We start from the raw sequence: 23516 nt of genomic DNA on the forward strand, positions 1-23516 counted from the left end.
ATTCACTTTATAACAACGCTTAATTACTGCAATGCTCTAATAATGCTCATGGTTATGAAAATTTAACCAATAAGGTAAGCAAAAACAGCTGCAGGGATTATCATACCAGAGGTGGTGCTTCCTTAATGAACATGTTATTCCTTCACCAGAGGGAGCTCAGTGTCCTTCAGACTCTTGCCCACATCTTACAATTGCACAGTCACAGCATTCTGTGGAGAAATATGTGGAGGAAAATATTAAATTCAAGTCACAGATGAGGTTTGTTGATTTTTTTATCCCGGTGACCATATATTGAGAATGCTTTATTACTAGAAAATTGCACAAAAACATATTTTCTTCAATCTTTAATGTAATCCAAAGGACTTCCCCTTTCCTGCTCCTAGACAGACCTCCAGGTTATTGTCTTCAATTAATTTATTTTTGTCTTCAGCAATAGTTGATATCCTTCTGTTCATTCTTTAAGCTTGTGGATTTCTGTCTATTGTTGTAAGTATTTGCATTTTAATAATCTTAGTTTAAAAAAGGAATGAACAGCTGAACTTTTGGTGAGAGGATCTTTCCTACAGTCGATCAAACACTGTAAGCAAGCCATTAATACCAACTGGAATATCATGTCCATGGTCATTGTGCCTTCCACATAAAATGGAATTTCTAATATCTTTAAAATCCAAATTGCCAGTTTTACATTTTAAAAACTAAAAAGAAATTCTCCAGTTCTCATACACTCACACTGTCAGAAGCTCTGAGCTTGGTGTATGGATTCATCTTCACTTTACATCTGATCATCATTTGGTAATTGGTTTACTATCGTCACATGTACCAAGATACAGTGAAAAGCTTTGTATGTCATCCAGTTAGATCATTCTATATATTGAGGTAGTACAAAAGGTTTGTTCTTGGCCACTAGCATGGTGCAGGAGGACTGAAAGATATTTACATGGTGCTATGATTATAAAAGGAAAAAAAACAAAGGACATAGTACTATATACCTGACAGTTGACACCAGTTGAAGACAAATGCTTCCCAGCATCTGGGACACCTTCAGAAGCCGATGCCTCAAAAAGGTGGCATCTATCATTAAGGACACCCATTACCCAGGACGTGCCCTCTTCTCATTGCTATCGTCAAGGAGGAGGTACAGGAGCCTGAAGGCACACACTCAATGTTTCAGGAACAGCTGCTGCTTCTTACCATCTGATTTCTGAATGGACAATGAACACAGTATTTTTCCTCTATTTTTGCACTAGTTCTTTAATTTAGTTTTCCTTTTTTATATGTACTTATTTTACTTTATGCTTTTTCTTAATATGTATTGCAATGTACTGCTGCTGCAAAACAACAAATGTCACAACATATGCTGGTGAAATTAAACCTGATTGTGATTCTGATCATTGGCAAAATTCCAATGAATAATATTAAGTATCACTTAGAAAGGCACAGATTAATAAAGAAGTTTTTTATAAATGCATCTACAAGATGTTGACATTACTGACAAGTCCAATGTTATGAACATTGCCTGTGGCTTAATAGTGAGTGGGAAAACAATAGACTGTTGGAAGTTATCAGTAAGCTGGTCAGCTTGGTTTAAAAAAAACAGCATACAAAATATAGTGCGGAAAAGTGTGTGATTCAAGTTCAAAGTAAATTTATTATCAAAGTACAACCTTGAGATACATTTTCTTGCAGGCACCCACAGGAAAATAAAGAAAAACAATAGAATCCATGAATAACCATACATAACAAAGCAGAGTCCCTGAAAGTGAGTCTACAGGCTGTGTAGTCAGTTCAGCACTGAGGAAAGTGAAGCCTGTCCAGGAGACTGATGGCTGCAGGGCAACAACTGTTCTTGAGCTGGCGGCATAGGACCCAAGACTTCTGCAACTCCTGCCCGATGGTAGTAGTGAGAAGAGAGGGGGACGGGTCAAATGCTGCCAGATGGGACGGGCTCAGGTGGGGATCTCGGCTGGCACAGAGAACTAGCTCATTTTCCGCTATATTTAGAAAGTGCAAACAAGGTAGGGCATAGGTAGAGTTCTAGTCAGAACATGAAAGGATGCAATTGCATGAACATTGAGAGGATATCGTAGATATGCTATTAGGGACAGATCATTTGATTTGAATAAAGATTGGATTAGTTGTCAATCCCTTACTCACTCTTCCTTCAGTTAGTCCTGACGAAGAGTCTCGGCCTGAAACGTCGACTGCGCTTCTTCCTATAGATGCTGCCTGGCCTGCTGCGTTCACCAGCAACTTTGATGTATGTTGCTTGAATTTCCAGCATCTGCAGAATTCCTGTTGTTTGGATTAGTTGTATTTGCTTACTTTGGAAAAGAGGCTGAAGGTAGTTAATGAGGTGGCATGAAAAGTGAGTTGTCCAGATTATACTGGAAGTACCTTTTTTCCAGTGATAGTTGTGTGTAATCAGGAGATATAGGTTTAAAGTAATTGGTTGAAGGGTTGTCAGAGACATAGTTTAAGCTAAAGCAGGAGAAGGTCTGGAACACGATGCCTAGAAGGGTGATAAAAGGCAGAAACCCTCATCTCATTGTATTTGATTGAGCAGTTGATATGCTGTAACCTCAAGTTTTACACAAAGAGCTGGAAAGTAAGATTGGGCTGGATTGCTCATTTTCATCTGTACTATTAATAGTAAATCAAATCTGACTAAACCTATCACTCGAAACTGATACTAAGCAAAAGGCCACGTAGGATATTGACTAATATATTCAGTTTTTGTGGTTCATCATAAAGAAAGGCCCTTTGACCCACTACATCCTTGCTGACTTTGGCATCTACACTAACCCCATTTGCCCAAAGCACTGTCTCTTTCTGTGCCTTATATATTTACATGTCTTGTGTAGGTGCTTCAGACGTGGTAATTGTGTCTGAATCCACCATCTCCTCTGGTAGCACATTCCAGAAATCAACCCCTCTTTGTGTTTTTAAAAAACCTTACCCCTCAGTTTCCTTTTAAAATTCCTTCCTTTAACTTTTGAACCTTTGAAGCCGCTCATAACATAGTCATAATCTATGACACAGTCATAATTTCAGTAAAATCTTTCAAGTTCCACGGTTTAAGAGAGATAAAGAAATAGCTATTTAACTTCATGAACAAGTGATAAATTTCACAATAAATATGTAATCAATGATCCAAGGACACTGCATCTGTAATGTAAAATATATTTACAGTGAGACTTTGACTGTGGTAAAACTCTAAGAATCCACAATACCACTGGCTCGAAATCCTTGTGATTTGCAACCAGTTCACCAGATAGTTTCCACATTCTGTTGAATCTCACCAGGGCCTGCACTCACTGGCACCCATGGTTCCCGTGGTCTCCCAAGACTCCCCAGGTCACTGGTTCCCATGCTCCCTGAGTTTCAAAATAAATTCAAAGTAAATTCAAATTGATGAAGAACTTATTTTTAAAAGAAGACTAATTTAAAGTATATTGGGGAATTAATGAAAATCCACCAGTCCAGTACCACCACAGTCCTGAGCATATCAAATTATTGGAGTTTTATTTTACAATGGACAGATTACTTTATTATACTTTATTGTACTTTATACTTTATTGTCGCCAAACAATTGATATTAGAATGTACAATCATCACAGCGGTATTTAATTCTGGGCTTTATATGTATATATAGGGGAGGTCTTATTCAAACATATAAGAAGCTCAGATTATGTGTAGATGTTGATATGTTTTCACCGATAGGATGTCCATTCATCCTTTTAGAGGCATTATTTTGACAGTAATTAGGCATACATTAAGTCCACCAAATGTGGAATTCCTTTATGTGATGTGATCCCTATTCAAATAAAATAATATTCAGTATCTTCCACTCTCCACTCATTTGGCCTAAGTCTCGAGATACAGGAAAAGTAAGTGAAAGAGAAATCAAAATAAATGTTCTCAACATTAAGCGTTTTCTTTAAATCTTATATGAGCACATAGTGTGAATGCCAGCTGGCCCTTATGTGATATGTATCGTCATATCCCCAGATGTTCACTTTATAAGTCACATAAAATTCTGCAAATAAATTGATAAATATTTGAATATTCAATAATTTTGAAGCTGACTTTCACACCAGTTCTGCAAAGTGTTCTAGAATTAATATTTATATCTCATTTGCCATACATTTTAATTGGCTGGGTATGATTTTTGTTAATTTTCTTTCATAACTCAAGGAAACACTCATTCTCATCCTAGTCTGACTGAAGATTTAAACCAAAGTACGTGAGGCGCATAGAAATGTTTCCTGCTTAGAAATACAAACAGCATAGACAGGCTCTAAGTATATTATCAGGCAAGTTCTTTCAGAAACGTATTGCTAAAGAAGCTTAACATTAATTATTGTAACTTTGGGAAGATTACATCCACACTAGCCTTGTAAGAAGCAGCATACACTTCTTGACCTCAAATGCTACAGCTTTAAGACATAAGAATGGCATTTTACCAACTTTAATGGGATAACCAGTATAATCTTTCAGCAGTAAGGGAAGAAAAAGTGTTCTGAGCATAATACCCTCTGAGTTCTGTTGGAAGCTGCCCGTGATGTCTGTGGTGATCATGCTGCATTTGTTTGCACTTTTGCATTTTAAAAATCAGAACAGATACTGCTGCAGATCTTGCATTTCTTAGTTTGTTTCTTAGCTGGCAGCTATATGTTCTATCTTGATGGTAGGATCAGTTTTAAGCTTTCCATAAGCAGCATTTCTTTTCATTCTTGACCAGATTCATTCCAGTAGGCTTCAATATTGAACATGTGTTGTGAACTAACATAATTTCAGCAACTGAGATTTAGTCTGTTCAGAGCAAATAAATCTTTCATTCCTTTCCAACTCTGGTTTGTGAGATGCCAAAAAAAACCCTTGTTACATCACACACTGTTTTCAAGGTTGGATTGTCATCATTTGATAGGATTTGTGGTTCATTTAGAAGTTTTCAAATGTATTATCATTTTGACTATTTAGCATTTTTATATAATAAGAATTGTTCACCTGATCTTTTTATAATAATACCTCAAGTTTTAATGTGAAAGAAGTTTATTTACACTTTTTATTACAGATTGCTATTGACAATTCTGCAACCTAGTTTTCCAAATGAGATTGGGTTGTGTGGTTGTTCTAATCCCAGCTGCAAAGTTTCAATTTAAAATATTTTATGACAAAATATTAAGAAACTTAATTTGAGTTTGAACCCCTGACTCAGATTCCAAATCAAGTTAAATAATGTAACTGGGAAAAGCTTTCCCATCCCCCAAATGTTTTAGGCAACTTAGACATGGTGTCAGGCTTCAAACATTCTTTAACAATCAGATGAAAAGGGATTGTAGAAGATTAGTGGAAGGGATGCTGAAGGCATTGTCATCAAATTTAGAGATGCATCTACAAGAGTTTTGAGGGAAATTTTAAACTACTTCCTAAACAAAATTAATTTGTTCTCAAAGATTTTCATCTGAACAAACTGCTACTAAGAAAGAATGCTTATTAAAAGTATTTTAATGAACCTGTACTTTCCATTGTTATACTGAGTAAGCAAATGTACATGCCATGTTGTGCCAGCATGTGATCCATCAGATTAACATTCTTAAGAGAAGGTTTCCTAGATCTAAACAGTTCGGTTTGCTTGCAGATTTTAGTCCATATTGTTGTGAATTAATTAGAAAAAAGTATGATTTACAAAGTTCTCTTTTATGATATCTTACAATTATAAAAAGATTAAAACTTTGAAAGGATTAAATTTATCAAAATGTAGGTAGATATATTTGGAACTGCATTTTAATAAGAGCTGATTTCCTACTATATTTTGGGCAAAACTATTTAACATAATCTGCCATTGTTCTGCATATACTAATAGTTTTAATACAATTTTAAATCTTCCGTATGGCTTTCACGGTTCATTTCCTTTGAACTTAGTGATTTTTTTTTCTTTTTGTGATCCATAAAATGTGCTTACTACTGCTAATTTTTTAAAAATTTTGTAAGATATCAAAAAATTGGAATACATTTTTATTGAAGCAAATATTGCTATTATTTTGAATACCAGAAAGAACAATCATCAAAGGCTACATTTGAAATGGTGAGTGATTCTGAGGTAGGCAATAAGAGTGGAGTATTTAAGACAGATTTGAGTTTAACTCAAAGAATCTCCAGCGTGATTTGAGCAAAGAAGGCGGCTATTCAGTCCTTTGAGTAAGTACAGACTTTATATAAAATGATTATGTCCAATTTAGCCCTGTACTTCCCCTTGCAAATCTATTCATAATCCTACAAATTCCTTCCTTTCAGTGACTTATTCAGCACCTTTTTGAATGCTTCTTTTAAATTTGCCTGCACTAGTATCCTGGCATGGCATTCCAGACCCAATCCACTCATTGTATGAAAATAAAAACAAGAAATTTCTTCATGGCAACTCTGGTTCCTTTACAGCACCATCATTCTTTGTCTCCTAGTTCCTGACCCCTCCACCAGTTGGAGCAGATTTTTTTCATCTGTTCTGTTTATGCCTTTTATTATGAGTTTAAATGCATCTATCATATCTCCTCACCAGCTCTTCTGTTCCAAGAAAATCAACCCATCTTCTTCAGTTTCTACGTAAAATTGAAGTTTCTTATCCCTGGACTCATTTAGATAAACCATTTCTGCACTTTACCTCAGGCCTTTAAATCTTTTCTTATGTCCGGAACTGGACATAATATTCTGAGGTGTGGCTGGATCAGAGTTTTGTGAAGGTACATCATAACTTCTTTGCTATTGTATTCTAACCATCATCTATAAAACCCAAGTTGCCATTTTCTTTACTCACCTCCTTTCTCAACCTGCCCAGTCAATTTCAGTCGACTATGGGGAGGAGAAGTGGACTGAATGACAGTGCTAGTCAAAAGAACTGTCTTGTGAGTTTGGATCAGGAAGACTGGGTTCGGTATTTCAAAATATCAATGCATAGGAGTTTGGGATGTGCTGTTGGCTGGCACTTCGTATGTGAAGTACTTTCAGAAAGGTGCGATCTGATTGATTGGTTCTGGTGCATCAATGAAATGCCGCATTTGTGCTTTATGTGCATAAGAGGTGAAGTTATGACTTGATTTAAGGCTCTTGAGAAAAGAGCTAGTAAAATTAAAGTTGTCCATGAATATGAAATTAGAATACTATAGTGAAGTGAAATGAAACAGGACAAGGACAGCATCAAAGTTATTTCCCAGTAATTGTGAATTTTTGTAAAGAAAGAATTTGAACATGCTTGTTTTCTCAATCGCATCTCATGTCTTCAGTTGTTCACTACAGTCATTAAGCTTTCAGTGTGTATGACAGCAGGCATTAACTATATGGAATATATTAGTTACTTCTATCCTCCGTGACACCTACCACTACCAAAAAGGGTTGAGAATGGTTTGACCTCAAGCTCCCCAATATACTTTAGAGAAAAAGTACACAGGAGGGATTTCAAGGCTGCAATTTAATCTCAGAGTTCAGGAGACTGCTTTCAGAGCTCTTGCAATTTTGATGTTATCTGAACACCTTGATGAGATTACTGCCTTATAATCATTCTTTGTATCCATTATTTCCCATGTAATTAGTTTTTTTCAAGAACCAGCCAATATTAGCATAACAGATTATTAGTTTCCTTCAAAACAGAATATCTTGTCATAGTTTCTATTTTCATTGAATTATATGTTAATTTAAATCTATATTAATTGTTTTTGTATTAGTGGAAGTCAGGCAGTCAAGGCTGGAGCTAGCACTTGCTGATTTTTAATTGGCCCACTCATAATTTTTACTGCCCTAAGAAGTTATCATTTATTTATACTAACATTGCAACTGAAATGAGTCAATTGCACCACAAGTTTTAATTTCAGCAAAAATGTTAAAAATTCCGTTACAGTTTGGCCAACCTTAAGCTATGCCATTCCTTTCTTTCAGATTTATACTGATTCAGAGAGCTTGATTTATATGCAAATATTTAAAACATTGTCTGGGTAATGTACTTGGTAAATTTAACTATGTATCCTGGAGAGGGAGCAGTCAGTAGCTAATGGGAGAGGTGGGGAGAATTATGCAAAGAAAATTAGGACTGTCAACAGACATTGGCATTTCTTTTGTGGAAGACTGCTCCTGGTGTTTCTCACTTGAGCATGGTGTTTGCTGAAGTTGTAGCTCAGATGAGTATCAATGGTTGTGAGTTGATCTGCTTTCAAATGTTGGAGCAATGAAAACAGGGAAATTATTATTTTGAGTGCTTAGAGTCCAGCTTTTAAATGCTTATTTAAACATTAATTAAATATACTTTAAAACTTTTAAGATCAGGTACTATAGTTAAAATTGTCCAGAAAATTAAAATTATTAGTGTCATTGAGTTTTCTTTGGTTTCTTTGTGTGGCTGATAAGGAGTGCTTTCAAATTAAATTTTCCCCTAATCCACTTTTATTAATCTAATAGTTTAGTCTCCATCTTTTGAAAAAAAGTGCTTGACAAAATACCATACAATCGAAGTGAATTGTGTAAACAATATGTGTGGGATTCTAATACATTATTTCTGTTAAATTGGCTTTGAAGGATTTCAAAATGTTTACATTGTGAGTCACTGGCAGGGCTAGCTGTAACATTGAATTGTAGCCATAAGCAAAAGTATTTACATGGGAATTGGGTTTTGAGGTTCTCAAAATGGCAAGTGTGCTGAAGATAGAAGCCAACAAATAAATTAAAATTTGCCTAAATCCATCAAATAATAGAGGTAGTGTTGAGGCAAACCATAGTACTGAGCTAAACAGGGAGATTACTTCTGAGTTTTGCATCAGTTGTTTTTAGCTGGGTGGCCTCACTCGTCAAGCCCCCAGTTACAGGAGAATATTTAAATGGCACAGCAAGAAAAGAAATGCATTTTAAGCCATCAAAGCTCAAAAATTATTAATTTATTCTTAATCATTTCTGAAACATTTTTTACTCATGTCCATAAAAAGAGAAAATGAGACAAGAATATGTATTTTAACAGTGTTATCTGAGGCATTTCTTGTCATCATTTTCTTATTTTTGTACTGCCTAGGTATCCATAGTCAAAGACAAAGCTATTGTTTCTTTACTTTCCTAGTGCTATTTTCCAAATTTGCAATTACAAGTTAGTGTTAGAGTGATCTTTACCGCCTGACTTTCAATAAATTGAATACAGCAACATTTCAATGAGTCCTGGCAGTGAAGAAGAGAAAGTCCTTTTAAACAACTTCAGAAATGTAACTTTGAAACTGTGATTTTTGAGAATGAGCAGATTATGACTTACTTGGTGACTCCTTCCAGTTCTGTGGGCAATGATCTGTTGATATTCTTGCAGGTCATCATCCAAGACAGGAGGCCATCTGCAGGGGTTTAGCAGATAAATTCATTTGAAAAAACCTCTCTCAATTTTAATACTACATTGTAAAATTTTTGCATGACAACAGTATTGATGATGTTTTGTTTATCAGAAGAACTTCATTTTAGATTTGAATCGTCAACACAGGAGCCCTACTGTTTTTTAATTCCTCTCTACTGGAACTATATAGTTTGGACTTGAGTATTCATTTATATTCTTCACAAAATGTTGAGTAACTTAAAGTATGCTTTGTTACTGAAAAGTGCTCCAGTTAAATTTCAATTGAGGAAAAATCAATATGTGATGAGATTTCCTTGATCCTTTTTTTGTTGAATATAAATGATTCTGAATCTGTATTTATCAATCTTTGAATTTCCTCCAGTTTTCCAAAAAAATTGATCATTTGCTGTTTAAAATAGTACTTGCTGATAATTCAGAGACTTATTTAAAGTTTAACAGAGAACACACCTATAGATTGAATTTGCTGGAAAAGCCTCCCATAATGCAGTGTGTAAACCAGAGCTAACAAACACCCTGCTGCGTTGAAAACCCCAAAAAGACAAAGACACAATGAAGTAGAGAGCTTACCACCGGCAGCTTTCAAAACGGCGAACTAGGCAAACTATACATCTCCGTCGCTCCAATTTTGTCAGAATGCTAATGAGCCAGCTCTGATCTTTACTCGGCTTCCCGTGTTTTCTACATCTTCAAGGACCACATGGCGCTAGCAAAATAAAGACGACTAAATGAGAATTTCGAACACTTTTTGTGTTCAGTCTTGATGCTTTTCAGTTGACTTGCTCATTGAATATTCTAAACTAAAAAGGCTGCAACAGGGGGTTAGCTATGAACTTTTTAACTGGGTAAAATTTATACAAAAGTAAATTAGTGTGACAGCGGAAATATGAGAAAAATTTCTGATTAATTTCCACTTCATAATATCAATGACACCTTTGGTTCCACTTATAGTTCTACTACAAGGGAAGCTGGTAAAGAGTGAATGAAGCTTGTGTTATTCACCGTGAATGTTTAGTGGTTTCTTAATAGCAATGTACTACATAAAGGCACCAGGAAGTACTCTGCATTAGCAATTGAGATCAGTAGTTAATAGGATGATGTCTTTTAGCTTTTGTCACAAGATTATTAGAAAGGATAGGTTTTCTGTCTCCATCATTCCATGCTTTTAAGGGCCTGTTGAACATAAGTGCCAAAATGCAGGTTTCTCTGCACTGTTTTCTATGTCAAGTAAAAGCTCTTTAATAAAAAATCTTTTATAGTTTTACCAGGTGATTTTTTTGTCATTGATCTCTCTGTTTCTCTTGCGGTATTAATTACTTGGAGTGTTCTGCTTTTCACAAGATGCATGATGTTCTCCTGATCGACAAATTAGAAAAGCAACCCTCAAGTAGGCCTTAGAATTCACCATTTCTTGTCAGCATTTGTATAATGATATTAAGCAGTTTTATTCAATAGACATTCTCTATATTAGACTATTAGGTGATCAAAAGTTAATGTTCAGTAAAGAGTAATTGAATTAAAATTACTGCAATAAAATTGCTATGCAATAAAGACATATAGATTTATTGGATTTCTGACTGTACCAAAAAGGTAATAATTTTTCATCATCAGTGTTATTATAATTCTTTAAATTTGTCTGTTCACTTCCAAGATAATGATTTTAATGTTCCAACATCAACAGTAAATTAAAAAGCCACATTGTCATTTGATTCACACAGCATATTCTTCTGTTTTGGTTTCAATTTTACTTCAGTTTTCAATACAATTCATTGAAGGTAATGGACAATATATCAAAGAAATTTCTGTTATTACCATGGCAACAATAATGTTGTGGTTCCAAGTTGGACAGTATTACATATTGCAAGGCAAACAATTGGGTAGGTGAGGTTAAAGCATTAAGGTCAGAATAATTTTAGCTCTTCTCAATTATCTTGAAGTGTTTAAATAAATGAAAGGGTGTATTAGAGACAATTGATATTGCATTCCTGTATTCATTCCTATTCAGTGAAGGAATGGTGGATTTGGCATAGCGGGGGCAGGGGGTGGGTGGGTGACGCAGTGGTTAATTTTCAAAATAGGCAAAAATTTGAATATTCTTATATGTGTTCAGTTTTTCTTTTGTTGACTGATACATACTTGATAGCATTTTGCCTTTATATTTACAGTTTCACATATTTCTCACCTGGAAATGTATCATTAAGGAAGAGTAATTAAATTAGTGCTGTTACCTCTCATTGCCAAGATGTATTTGTTCTAGCTGATGGTATTAGTTGAATTGTGTTATCCCTTCATATGCAAAGAAAATGCTGTGTAGCAATGGGAATTTGGTGTTGGGCTGGTACTATTGACACTATAAAACAGATATGTGGCTGGCAATTCATATTTTTCTGAAATAAAATCATTTCCTGCATTATCATTGTTTAGGGATGGAAATAAAGAGTTTTGTAAATTACCTGGATTTCTTTTGCACATGTTGGCATCTGTACCAAGGGAAAGTTAAACAAGCAAAAATGTGTTATATTCAGGTTTTTTTTGTTTTTTTTAAACACCAACAGTACGAGTTTTAAACAACAAAAGCAGTGTGCTTTCATATCTAATCTTGAGATTAGGTATTGTGACAGAAGCTAAACTGCCTTTTTATGGTGCCAGAATACAACCTTTTTTCTCCCTAACAAGACTGGTCTACCACCATTGCCCACTCAACGTAATTAAATCAATCCTTTGTACTTACCATTTTCTCCTCTAGTGACAGTGCTAGATCTAATTATATGCTTCATGCATATTCAAAGTGTGGTGCTGACAGCTCTTTAATGAGCTCTTACTTAATCAGTACGAACAATGTCCATCTTGTTCTTTTTTACCCTTAGACGTTAGAAGTAGAAACAATTGAGCAAAAATGAAACATAAAGCATTCATCTGCAAAATGTTCTTTTACAAATATAAAAGCTTGCTAAGTTACATTCTGCTTCATAAGATTATATTGGATTAAATAGCAAGTGGTTAAAGTTGAAATTAGAAGTCCTTGTTTTGATTAGACATTAGTAAGTTTTGTGATTTGATAAATCTGTTTAGGTCTTCAATTGCAGTTACTAATAACAGGATTAATTTATCTCTGGTATTACTTTCTGTAAGCTGTTTTAATTTTAAACAAAGACATGAATGAACATATCAGTTTCTAAACTAAGAAATAATTAGTTCTTTTAAAAGAATTTTGTATGTGGGATTGTTTGGATAATTCCAGTGTGGTGCTCCTACATATGGACACATTTCCATCAGGACTAGTAACTTATTGAAATATAGTAAAATAGTGAAATGCACTTCCTATATTCTGGTCTTTAAATACTTTTGACATGGATTATTCCCATTAATTAAGTGTGTCTTGCAAACCAAAAATCATCACTATTTCCAATTGCAGGTCTTTCCTTCTCCACTCCCATTGTCCCATTGCTTTTTTTTCTGAGGTATTTACCTTTTGTTCCTGCTTACTGGATGTGTTGAACTACTGATATTGGTATGACATTCCTCTAATATGACTCCAGTTACTGCTATGTAGGTGTGATATTTTTTAAAATGTGATCTTTTATTCATGTCAATGCAAACGTATTTTGCATCTGTGTCATACCAACCTCTCTGCTTCAAAATAAAATTACACAGTTGAGAAGAATTTCTTAGGTTAATGGTCTGTTAGGTTTTTTTATTCTGTATCTTTTTCTCTGGTTTTAGCTGCAGGCACATGTTTAACCATGTTGTAATGCATGATTTGCACAGAATGCTTGTGATTTGTAAAACACTTCCATAACTGTTTATACTTGATTTGATTGGTGATCTTAAAATATTTTTTGCTGTTGGCCACCCTTGTTTTCAGATCCATCCATGCCCTTGACGTCCTTGTTTGTAATCTCCTGCAATGCTAGAACCATCTAAGATATTTGCGCTCTTCTAAATTCAGACTTTTAATCTTATTTTCATCAGGAACTAAACTCTAAAATTCCCACTCTCAGCCTCTGTCATTCCTCTGTGAGGCACTCCTTATGGCCTACCTCTGACCAAATATTTAGACATCTACCCAAACATTTCTTTCTTTGGTTTGGTGTCAAATTTTGTTTGATAATCCTCCTGTGAAGTGTGTTAGGATGCTTTGCTAAAAGTTAAAGTTGCTAAACAAATACAAGCTGTTGTTGTTACTCTGGCATAATTGAGATTCAGAAGAAAAAGCAGAAAAAAATAAGCTTTATATGTAATTTATTTTACTGGACAAAATAATTACTTAACTACTGTAGTTTCAAGCCAGATTTGCTTTAGAAATTTAGAAATATATTTGCTTTATTTGTTGTAATTAAAATTGTCTGAGTGGTCATAACAGTGTGAGAAGATATATTTAACAGATGTAATGGTGGGCAAGATGAAAGCCTGTCTCTCTCCCACCAAACAGAACCAAAAGATCAAGGTTATTATTACTAACTTGGAATATTATTACAGTTTGATTTTTTTTTCTATAGGTGAAAACCATTCAAATGACTTAATTTGATAATTTTGTGTAATTCCTATTGAAATGCATTATAGAGAAAGAGAGAGGGTGCTTGTAAACTGGCCCTTTGGCCCATCAGATCTGCAATGACCATCAATCACAAATTTGCACAAATTTTGCATTAATAACCCCATTTAAAATTTTTCCCCATATTTTCAACTCACATTTGCTTCTCCAGTTCAAGAGCAGTATACAGTTGCAAATTAACTACCAAACTGATATGGTTGTGTTCAGATTGTTGTAGTTCAAAGTAAATCACTTGCAGCTTTTGTTATGTAGCTAATGACATTTTCAGATGATACATTTTGAAAATTTAGAATGTTCCCCCATTTAAGCTATGCAATAGTTAATGGGAGGCCAAGCAAAATATTCTGTCAAGTGTAAACATTTATTCAACATTTGAAAACCAAATTAATTTTAAATTGATTATTTTCTGTTTTCTCTCACCCACTGAGCTTTTTCCACTTTGTATAAAACATCTGAGCGATATTGTTAAGAGTATGTAGCTGTCTTATTGCTGCCAAAATGTTACAGTTCCTTTATTCAATAGCTGTGAATCTAATGAGATAGTTATGTAAAATAGCAAAAATAGTTCCAAATATGCTTTGCATTCAGAATTCCGGTATAACCTTAACACTTCAACCTTTTTTTAAAAAAGCAAATGCAGCAAAAAAAAAGCTTTCATTGTTATAATGAAAATTTAATTTGTATTTTTAATATAGCACATTTAGAACTCTCTTTATTTGATGCCAGTGGAAATGTTCTTACTTATTTCTTTAGAGTCACAGAAAACTGCAGCAGAGAAACAGACCCTTAGGCCGAACAGTTTAAACTGTCTAGTCCATTGAGCTTCACCCGAACCATAGCCCTCCATACTCTTCCCATTCATGTACCTCTTAAACTTTGAGAGGTAAACTAAGAGATACCTCATGTATCTCTTAAACTTTGAAATCAAAAATTGCATCTACCCCTTGTGCTTGGCAGCTCATTCAGCACACTCACCACCTTCTGAGTGAAGAAGTTTCCCCCCATATTCCCCTTAAATATTTCACCTTTCAGCCTTAACCCATGGCCTATAGTTGTAGTCCACCCAACCTCAGTGGAAAGAGTCTGGTTGCATTTACAGTATCTATACCCCTCATAATGTTATATACCTCCATCAAATCTTCCCCCAGTCTTCTTAATTCTAGGGAATAAAGTTCTAACCTGTTCAGTCTTTCCTTATAACTCAGGTCCTTCAGTCCCAGCAACATCATTGTAAATTTTCTCTGAACTCTTTCAAACTTATTTACATCATTCCTATAAGTAGGTTACCAAACCAGAAACAATACTCCAAATTAGGCCTACATTTTATACAACTTTATACAACTTCACCATAACATTTGAAGTTCTGTCAACTTGTGTACCAGTTTCTCTGTACAGTACATCAAACCCTTTCAGCCTCTCACCATTTGAAAAATACCCATTTTTATATTATACCAACTCCTGTACTCAATACTTTAATCAACAAAGGCCAATGTAACAAAAGCTTTCTTTATGACCTTATCTACCTGTGATGCCACTTTCAATGATTTATGGATCTGTATTCCCAGATCCCTTTGTTCTGCCACACTCCTCAGTGCCCTACTATCGCTGTGTAAGACCTATGCCAGTTGGTCCTCCCATAGGGCAATGCCTCACACTTGCCTGCATTAAATTCCATCTGCCATTTTTCAGCCCATTTATCCAGCAGATCCAGATCCTGCTGCAAGCTTTGATAGTCTTCTTTGCCATCCACTACACCCCCAATCTTGGTGTCGTCTGCAAATTTGCTGATCCAGATAACCACATTATTATCCAGATTATTGATATAGATGACAAAACAGCAATGGACCCAGCACCAGTTCCCATGGCACTCCACTACTCACAGGCCTCCAGTCAGAGAAGCAACTTTCTACTACCTCTCTCTGGCTTCTCCCACAAGGCTAATGCCTAATCCAATTTACTACCTCATCTTGAGTGCCAAGTGACTGAACCTTCTTGACCAACTTCCCATGTGGGACCTTGTCAAATGCCTTGCCCTCATCAACAACTTTCCTGGTAACTTGCTCGAAAAAACTCTATGAAGTTGGTTGGCACGACCTACCACACATAAAGCAATGCTGACTATCCCAAATTAGTCCCTATCTATCCCAATACTCATATATCTGGTCCCTTAGAACACCTTTCTATAACTTTAACACTACTGATGTCAGGCTCACCGGCCTATAATTTCCTGGTTTATTCTTAGAGCCTTTCTTAAACAACGGAACAATATTAGCTGTCCTCCAATCCTTCGTACCTCACCAGTTGCTGAGGATGAATTAAATATCTCTGCTCGGGCCCTTGCAATTTCTGCACTTGCCTCCCACAGAGTCTGAGGAAACACTCTGTCAGGCCCCGGGGATTTGTCCACCCTGATTTGCCTGAAGAGATAAGCACCTCTTCCTCTGTAATCTGTATAGGGTCCATGACTTCGCTGCTGCTTTGCCTCACTTCTCTAGCCTCTGTGTCCATCTCCTGAGTAAATACAGATGCAAAAAATCCATTTAAGATCTCCCCCATCTCTTTCGGCTCCATGCATAGATTACCATTCTGATCTTCCAGAGGCCCAACATTGTCCCTTACAATGCTTTTGCTCTTAACATACCTGTAGAAGCCCTTAGGATTCTTCCTTCACCTTGTCTGCTAGAGCAATCTCATGCCTTCTTTCAGCTCTCCTGATCTCTTTCTTGTGCTCTCATGCATTTCTTATGCTACTCAAGTACATTATTTGTTCCTACCTGCCTATACCTGCAATGCACCTCCTTTTTTTTCTTAACCAGGGTCTCAATATCTCTCGAAAACCAAGGTTCCCCAAACTTGCTTTTTATTCTGACAGGAATATACAAACTCTGTACTCACAAAATTTCATTTTTAAAGGCCTCTCACTTACCAAATACATTTTTGCCAGAAAACAGCCTGCCCCAATCTACACTTGCCAGATCCTTTCTGATACCATCAAAATTGACCTTTCTTCAATTTAGAATCTCAACCCAAGGACCAGACCTATCCTTTTACATAATTACCTTGAAACTAAATTGCATTATGATCACTAGATGTAAGGTGTTCCCCTACACAAACTTCTGTCACCTTCTCATTTCCTAATAGCATATCAAACGTTGCATACTGTCTCGTTGGCTCCTCAATGTACTGATTAAGGAAACTATCCTAAACACATTTGACGAAGTCTATCTCATCTAGTCTTTTTACAGTATGGGAATCCCAGTCACTATGTGGAAAGTTAAAATCACAGCCTTGTGTTTCTTGCAATAGTTTGCAACCTTTCTACAAATTTGTTCTCCAAAATTCTGTTGAGTGTGGTGAGGTCTATAATATAGTCCCATTAACATGGTCACACCTTTCTTAATTCTCAGTTCCAACCATAAAGCCTCACGAGTCAAGTTCCCCAGTCTGTCCTGACTGAGCACTGCCATGACATTTTTGCTGAGTAGTAACATCACCTCTCCTCCTTTAATCCCTCCTGCTCTTATCACATCTAAAGCAACGGAAACCCAGAATATTGAGCTGCCAGTCCTGCCCCTCTTGCAACCAAGTCTCACTAATGGCTACAATATCATAAATCCATGTCCTGAGTTCCTACAATATGTCTTGCATTGAAATATACACAACTCGAGACATTAGTTCCACCGTGCTAAACCTTTTGATTCCTCACTTTGTCTGAGGCCTTAACAACATGTCTTCACAACCACTGCATTATCTGTTCTGACACTCTGGTTCCCATCCCCCTGCAACTCTAGTTTAAACACCCTTCCCCCACTCCCCCCCCCCCCCATGCAGTATGAGCTAACCTTCCCACCAGGTTATTAGTGCCTCTCCAGTTAAGGTGGTGCAGGTCCCATCTTCACTGGAAGAAAGCCCAATGATCCAAAACTGTGAAGCCCTCCCTCCTACAACAACTCCTTAGCCACATGTTAAACTGCATGATTTTCTTATTTCTGGCCTCACTAATATGTGCTATAGGTGGCAATCCTGAGATCACAACCCTGGAGGTCCTGTCCTTTAACTTAGGGGCACTGGAGGTCTCCCTGCCTTCACACATCCTGCAACAGGAGCATTCAACTATCCTGCCTAACATCCTTACTGCTCTAACTGTTCAATTATAAATAAGGAAACAACAAATAAACTGAAAAAAAAATCTGTCTACAGCTTTTCTCCTTCTTTCACTCAAGCCTCTTCTTGCTGAAAGCGCAAAGAGTTAAAGCCTCAAATCACCACTCCAACAAAGGCTGCTCCGCTTGCCCCTGCCTTATTTTAATTTGCCCTCTCTAGTGAATCCCGATTTCTGATTGGCTGCTGTTCAAATGCCAAAACTCACGTGAAGCGCTGCTTTTTAATGCACACTTGCTGACCTGTGTGAGTCACTTTTCTCACTCCCGATCTCTGATTGGCCACTGTTCATTTTACAGTTTTCTTTTGATAGTGGTAGGATGACTGCCCAGGACAGTATATTAGAAAATGTACCTTTCATTAGCAAGATTATGGATTTGAATTGAAATGGACTAGATGGAGTTGTCATTATTAAAGGTGAAATGTCTTTGGTTATCTTTGGTGGGCAGAAGCTCATAAAAAAAACTCTGCATTTTCACATCGGTTGGCAATATCAGAATATATTGCATATGCTGCAAGCATAGAGTTAGTGTATACAGTTTCTTGCAGGAAAAAATTGCTTTGTATCTATCCTATATTTGTAAGGAATACGCCTGTGAGAAATGGACATTAATGGTGGAATCATGGTAGGACATTTTCTTTTACATGAATAAATTTACTGAACTCTAGAATGGAATATTTTTCCATTTTTCATTTTACTTCATTTTATATTGGAGTATAAAACACATGTTATTCTCTAGTTTAACAAACATTAATGATGAATATCAACCTGTTCAGTTGCATTGAAACTTGACTTTCAAAAGTTTTATGCACCCTAGTGATATATTTGTGTCTAAGACTTTTGCACAGTACTGTATCATGTATAGGCAAAGATTAAAATAAACAGAAGGACAATATTATGTTAAAGTGGAACGCTGAAAAAAATGTTCATTAGGTTGGACAGCATCTGTGGAGAGAGAAATAGAGTTAATGTTTCAGATCATTAATCTTTCATCAATTGCCTTCTCATGAGAACTTAGAAAGAGTATGATTCACAAAAGGCTTGTATGTAGTTATTGCAAGTCATTAGAAAATCTATTACAAATTTTATTTTTAATTGGAGAGGAATTGAATGCTAAAGTAGCTAGGCTTTAGTTATATGGAACATTGGTAAAACTAGATTTGAACCACTGAGTACACTACTGATGTCTATTTTAAGGAAGGTGCAAGTACTATGGAAGTGGTTCAGGGAAAGCTAACATACCTACTATTGGAATGGGCAAGTTATGAAGAGAGTTTGGACAGGTTATGCTCTTTTCACTGGAGCTTAGAAGAGTGAGTAGGGCTTGATCGAAACATAAGATTCCAAGAATTCTTGGAAGGTATCTAGTGTGAGAATCTAGAACTTGGAAATCACTGTTCAAAGATTAGAGCTTACTTTTCAAGACAGAATGCATGTAATTTTTTTTGCCTGAGTGGGTTGTCAGTCTTTCATTCTCTTCCTCAAAAGGAAGTGGAATCAGAGTCTTTGAATACTTTTCAGGCAGAGTTATACAGATTCCTGATAAGCAAAGAGATGAAAGGTTACTGATGAATGGCAGAAAGTTTAGAGTTAGGTTTACAGTCAAATCAACCATGAGCTGATTAAATGGCTGAGTGGCCTTTTGCTGCTCCAGGTCTGTAATCTAATGTAAAGATGAGAAATCGAACATGTTTTAAGTTGCAGGGAAGGGGGAGAGTAGAGAGAACAAAGGGAAAATCTCTGACAGGATGGAAATAAACAGAATCCATAAAACACAATAGAGTCATAGAGATTTACAGCATCAATGCCAACCATCATATCTACCTATGCAAATCCCATTTGCCTGCATTAATTCCATATTCCTCTCTATCCTGCTCATTCAAGTTTCTGTCCAGATATCTCTTAAATGATGTTACTGTTCCTGCCTTCACATCCTCCTCTAGCAGCTACTTTCAAATATTAATTACTCTTTGTGCAAGTTTTTTAGATCCCCTTTATATCTCCCTTTCACCTTAAACCTACAGTATATCCTGTAGTACTAGACATCCCTACAAAGGTAATGTGGTAGCGTTTTTCCATTGTATCCAACAATGATAGGGGACTTGTGTGGGAGAGTTTTTAAACTGGAAAAGCTGTTGCAGTGGGGCAGTTCCACTCTCTTGACCTCAAAAGTCCAGGTCCAATGATACAAGTGGACGTCACAAACTGGGTTCTTCCTTGGTTGCAGTAGATGACCATGACTACTTCTGTGTCTTGCTATGCTCTTCACTCTCCCCAAACAGAACTGCCTTCCTGGCAGTTGGATGTCACTGCTGATCTCATCTACGCAGTTGTCTGAAGCTGACCTACCATGGTTACTAAATACTAGCTATGTGCCCTATCTGTGCCTCTCATAATTTTATATACTTCAATCTTGTCACCTGTCAGCCTTCTTTGCACTCCGAAAAACAGACCAAGCCTATCCAATTTTTCTCATAACTCAACCTCTCCAATCCAAGCAACATCCTTGTGAATCATTTCTGCACGTTCTCCAATTTAGCCATATTTTTTCTGTAGAGTGGCAAACAAGCGCAGACTTACTCACATTTTGTACAACTATAACATGATTCCTCAATTTTTGTAATCAGTGCTTCAGCCAATGAAGGCAAGCATGCCATATGCCTCCTTCGCCAGCCATGTTTCTGTATTGTCAGATTCTGGGAATTATGTATTCCACCCCCCCCCCCAACCTCCTGCCCATGACTCTCTGTTCAACAACACTACACAGGGCCCTGCCATTCACTCTGCTGTGTCTTGGTTCAATTTCCCAAAATTAATCACTTGAGTTGAATTCCATCTGCTATTCCTTTGCCCCACCTTCACTGTTGATCTTTAACATCAGACAACTTCTTCACTGTCACTTTACAATCAAAGTTCATGAAGAATTCCCAAATGCTTCTAATTTGTAGGAAATTGGGAAGTTGTTGAGAAGTAAGAACAAGTTCACCAGGTGAAGGAAGTTGATGGTGGAAAGGGACTAGAGAGGAAGAAGAGAAAGGCACTGAAACCTGAAAACTGGAAACCATCACAGTGGCAGAGGACATATAAAGTGTCATGGATTTAAAGAGAAGAGACTGGACAAGGGTGGAAAAGGATCAAGGAAGGAAGAAATCATTTCGTTTGGAGAACTATCAAATTAGTCTGGGTTGTGGATATTGGGGAGTAGGTGATACAAGATTTGGGAACTGTGAGGCTGTGGACTTCCATGAGAATATCTCCAGAAGAAATCAGGTCAATACCTGTCTGAGAGACAACAATATGATGTTTTGCTGTTCAGTCCTGGTTCAGTGGGAAATATCTGAGAACCGGCATTCAGCCTCATATGAGGTGGAAGTCAATTCCCACAGAGCATCACCACCTTTGTCAGTTCTGGTGTTAGTCTTCAGTGAGTGGAGTGCCGTAAGTTCAGAAGCAATAGCTTAGAATGAGAAAAGGCAATGTTAAAATTGAGATGTAAAACGTCATCAACCTGTAATGTTAACTCGATTTTTCTTTCTCCACAAGTACAATCTGAGCAACATTTCCTTTTATTTCATATTTCCACAATGGCTGTTCTAGCACTGATTTTTTAAAGAATTCCCTTTGTGTCCTTATTCATTTTCCTCAAATAATTCCTCTCCAGTTAGATCAATTACTGGAGCTAGCAAGGATTGGAGGTGACTTGATAGAGGCATGTAAGATCATAAGAGGCATAGATCGAGTGGATAGCCAGATACCTTTGCCCAGGGCAGAAATAGTTAATACGAGGGGCATAATTTTTAGGTGATTGGAGGAGACCATAGGGAACGTCAGCAGTAGGTTTTTACACAGAGGGTGGTGGGTGGGTGGGTGGAAAGCCTGCCAGGGGTATCAATAGAGGCAAGTACATTAGAGACATTTAAGAACTTTTAGATAGGCACATGAAGGATAGAAAAAAGGAGGACTATGTAGGCGTAAAGGGTTAGATCAGGGGTTCACAACCTTTTTTTATGCCATAGGACAACTTCCCAATTTCCGACAAATCAAAAGTATTTGGAAATTCTTCAGGAGCTCTTTGTGAACTTTGATAGTGAAGAAGTAGTCTAGTGTTATAACATGTTAAAGATCGACTGGGAAAGTGGGGCAAAGGAATTGCAGATGGAATTTGACAAGTGCAAAGTGATTAGTTTTGGGAAATTATACCAAGGCACAGCATAGAGTGAAGGGCAGTGCCTTGCATAGCATTGTAGGACAGAGTCTAGGTTGGTGGGAGGGGGAAGGGGTGCATAATTAAGCAAAGGGTCCATGGACCCCAAGTTGGGAACCCCTGGGTTAGATTGATCTTAGAGTAGGTTAAAAGGTTGGCAGAACATCACGGGCCAAAGGGCCTGTACTGTGATGTTATGTTCTATGTTAGCAAACCTTCAATGTCCTCTCTCCTCCTGGACAGAAGAAACATAATTAATGTCACTTCCTGGATTGCCTTGGTTTTGATGCTACCTTTGTTATTTCCTTTGCTCTTTCTGCCCCTCCCATGACTCTAAATCACACTTGTTTTGTCACTTTTCCCAGTTCTAATGAAAGATCATCCACCTGAAATATTAGTTTTGTTTCAATCTCCACAAATGCTGAATCCGCTGCTGAGTATTTCCAGCAGTTTTGTATGCCTACAATACATTCAGCTATTAGGGCTATGCTGACTGTCTAGGTAGCAGAATCATTTGTCCCACATTTTCCTGTCCTTCTGCAACTTTATTCTCTCTCACACATGCCCATTATTTTCCTCTTGATTCTCTTGGTCATTCATCAACCCTGGGAGGTCACTTACAGCAACCCATTAACTTACCAGTACATCTTTGGGCATGGAAGGAACCCAGTACAGGTCATTGAGAGAACATGTAAACTCTGTAGAAACCACACTGGAGGTGAACTACCTGGGACAATGTAAGCTCTGATTTGATTAAATGAAGATCAAAGATGCTGGACGTTTAAAACAAAGCTGAAAATACTGGAAAAACAGCAAAGTTAGGCAGGATCTACGTCAACATTTCAGCCCTCTGACCCTTAGTCAGGAGTGTATCAAAAATGGGAAAATATAAATGAGAAAAGATAACATTTTACCTCTTCTTATCTCTGCAGCTTCTGCTGAAATTGGCCCTCAGTGGCACTTGGTTGTAAAGGGCATAGGTTAACCAGAAATTCCTCTTGGATATCTCATTTACATGTGGACATCAGTGAGAGTAGGATTAAGCATTGTAATATTTCCATCTCGATAGCCAGATAACTTTCAGCATTTGCTACCAAAGGTCCACGTGAATTTTGGCTACTTTCGTATAGTATCTACAGAGCTATAATGACATTGTACATGTGGAAGGGAAGAACATCACTGAAGATGGAAGAAAGAATGAAAGTGAAGTATCTCAAAAGCTGAT

At 36.8% G+C, this 23516-nt stretch overlaps 1 protein-coding gene across 5 annotated transcripts in view; it reads left to right on the forward strand.

Moving 5' to 3' along the window:
- Positions 1-23516, forward strand: part of ehbp1 (EH domain binding protein 1) — a 433955-nt gene that overhangs the window by 376069 nt on the left and 34370 nt on the right. The window lies entirely within an intron of this gene.

Source organism: Mobula hypostoma, chromosome 8 (genome assembly GCF_963921235.1).
Source record: "Mobula hypostoma chromosome 8, sMobHyp1.1, whole genome shotgun sequence".
In the NCBI taxonomy this organism is placed as follows: domain Eukaryota; kingdom Metazoa; phylum Chordata; class Chondrichthyes; order Myliobatiformes; family Myliobatidae; genus Mobula; species Mobula hypostoma.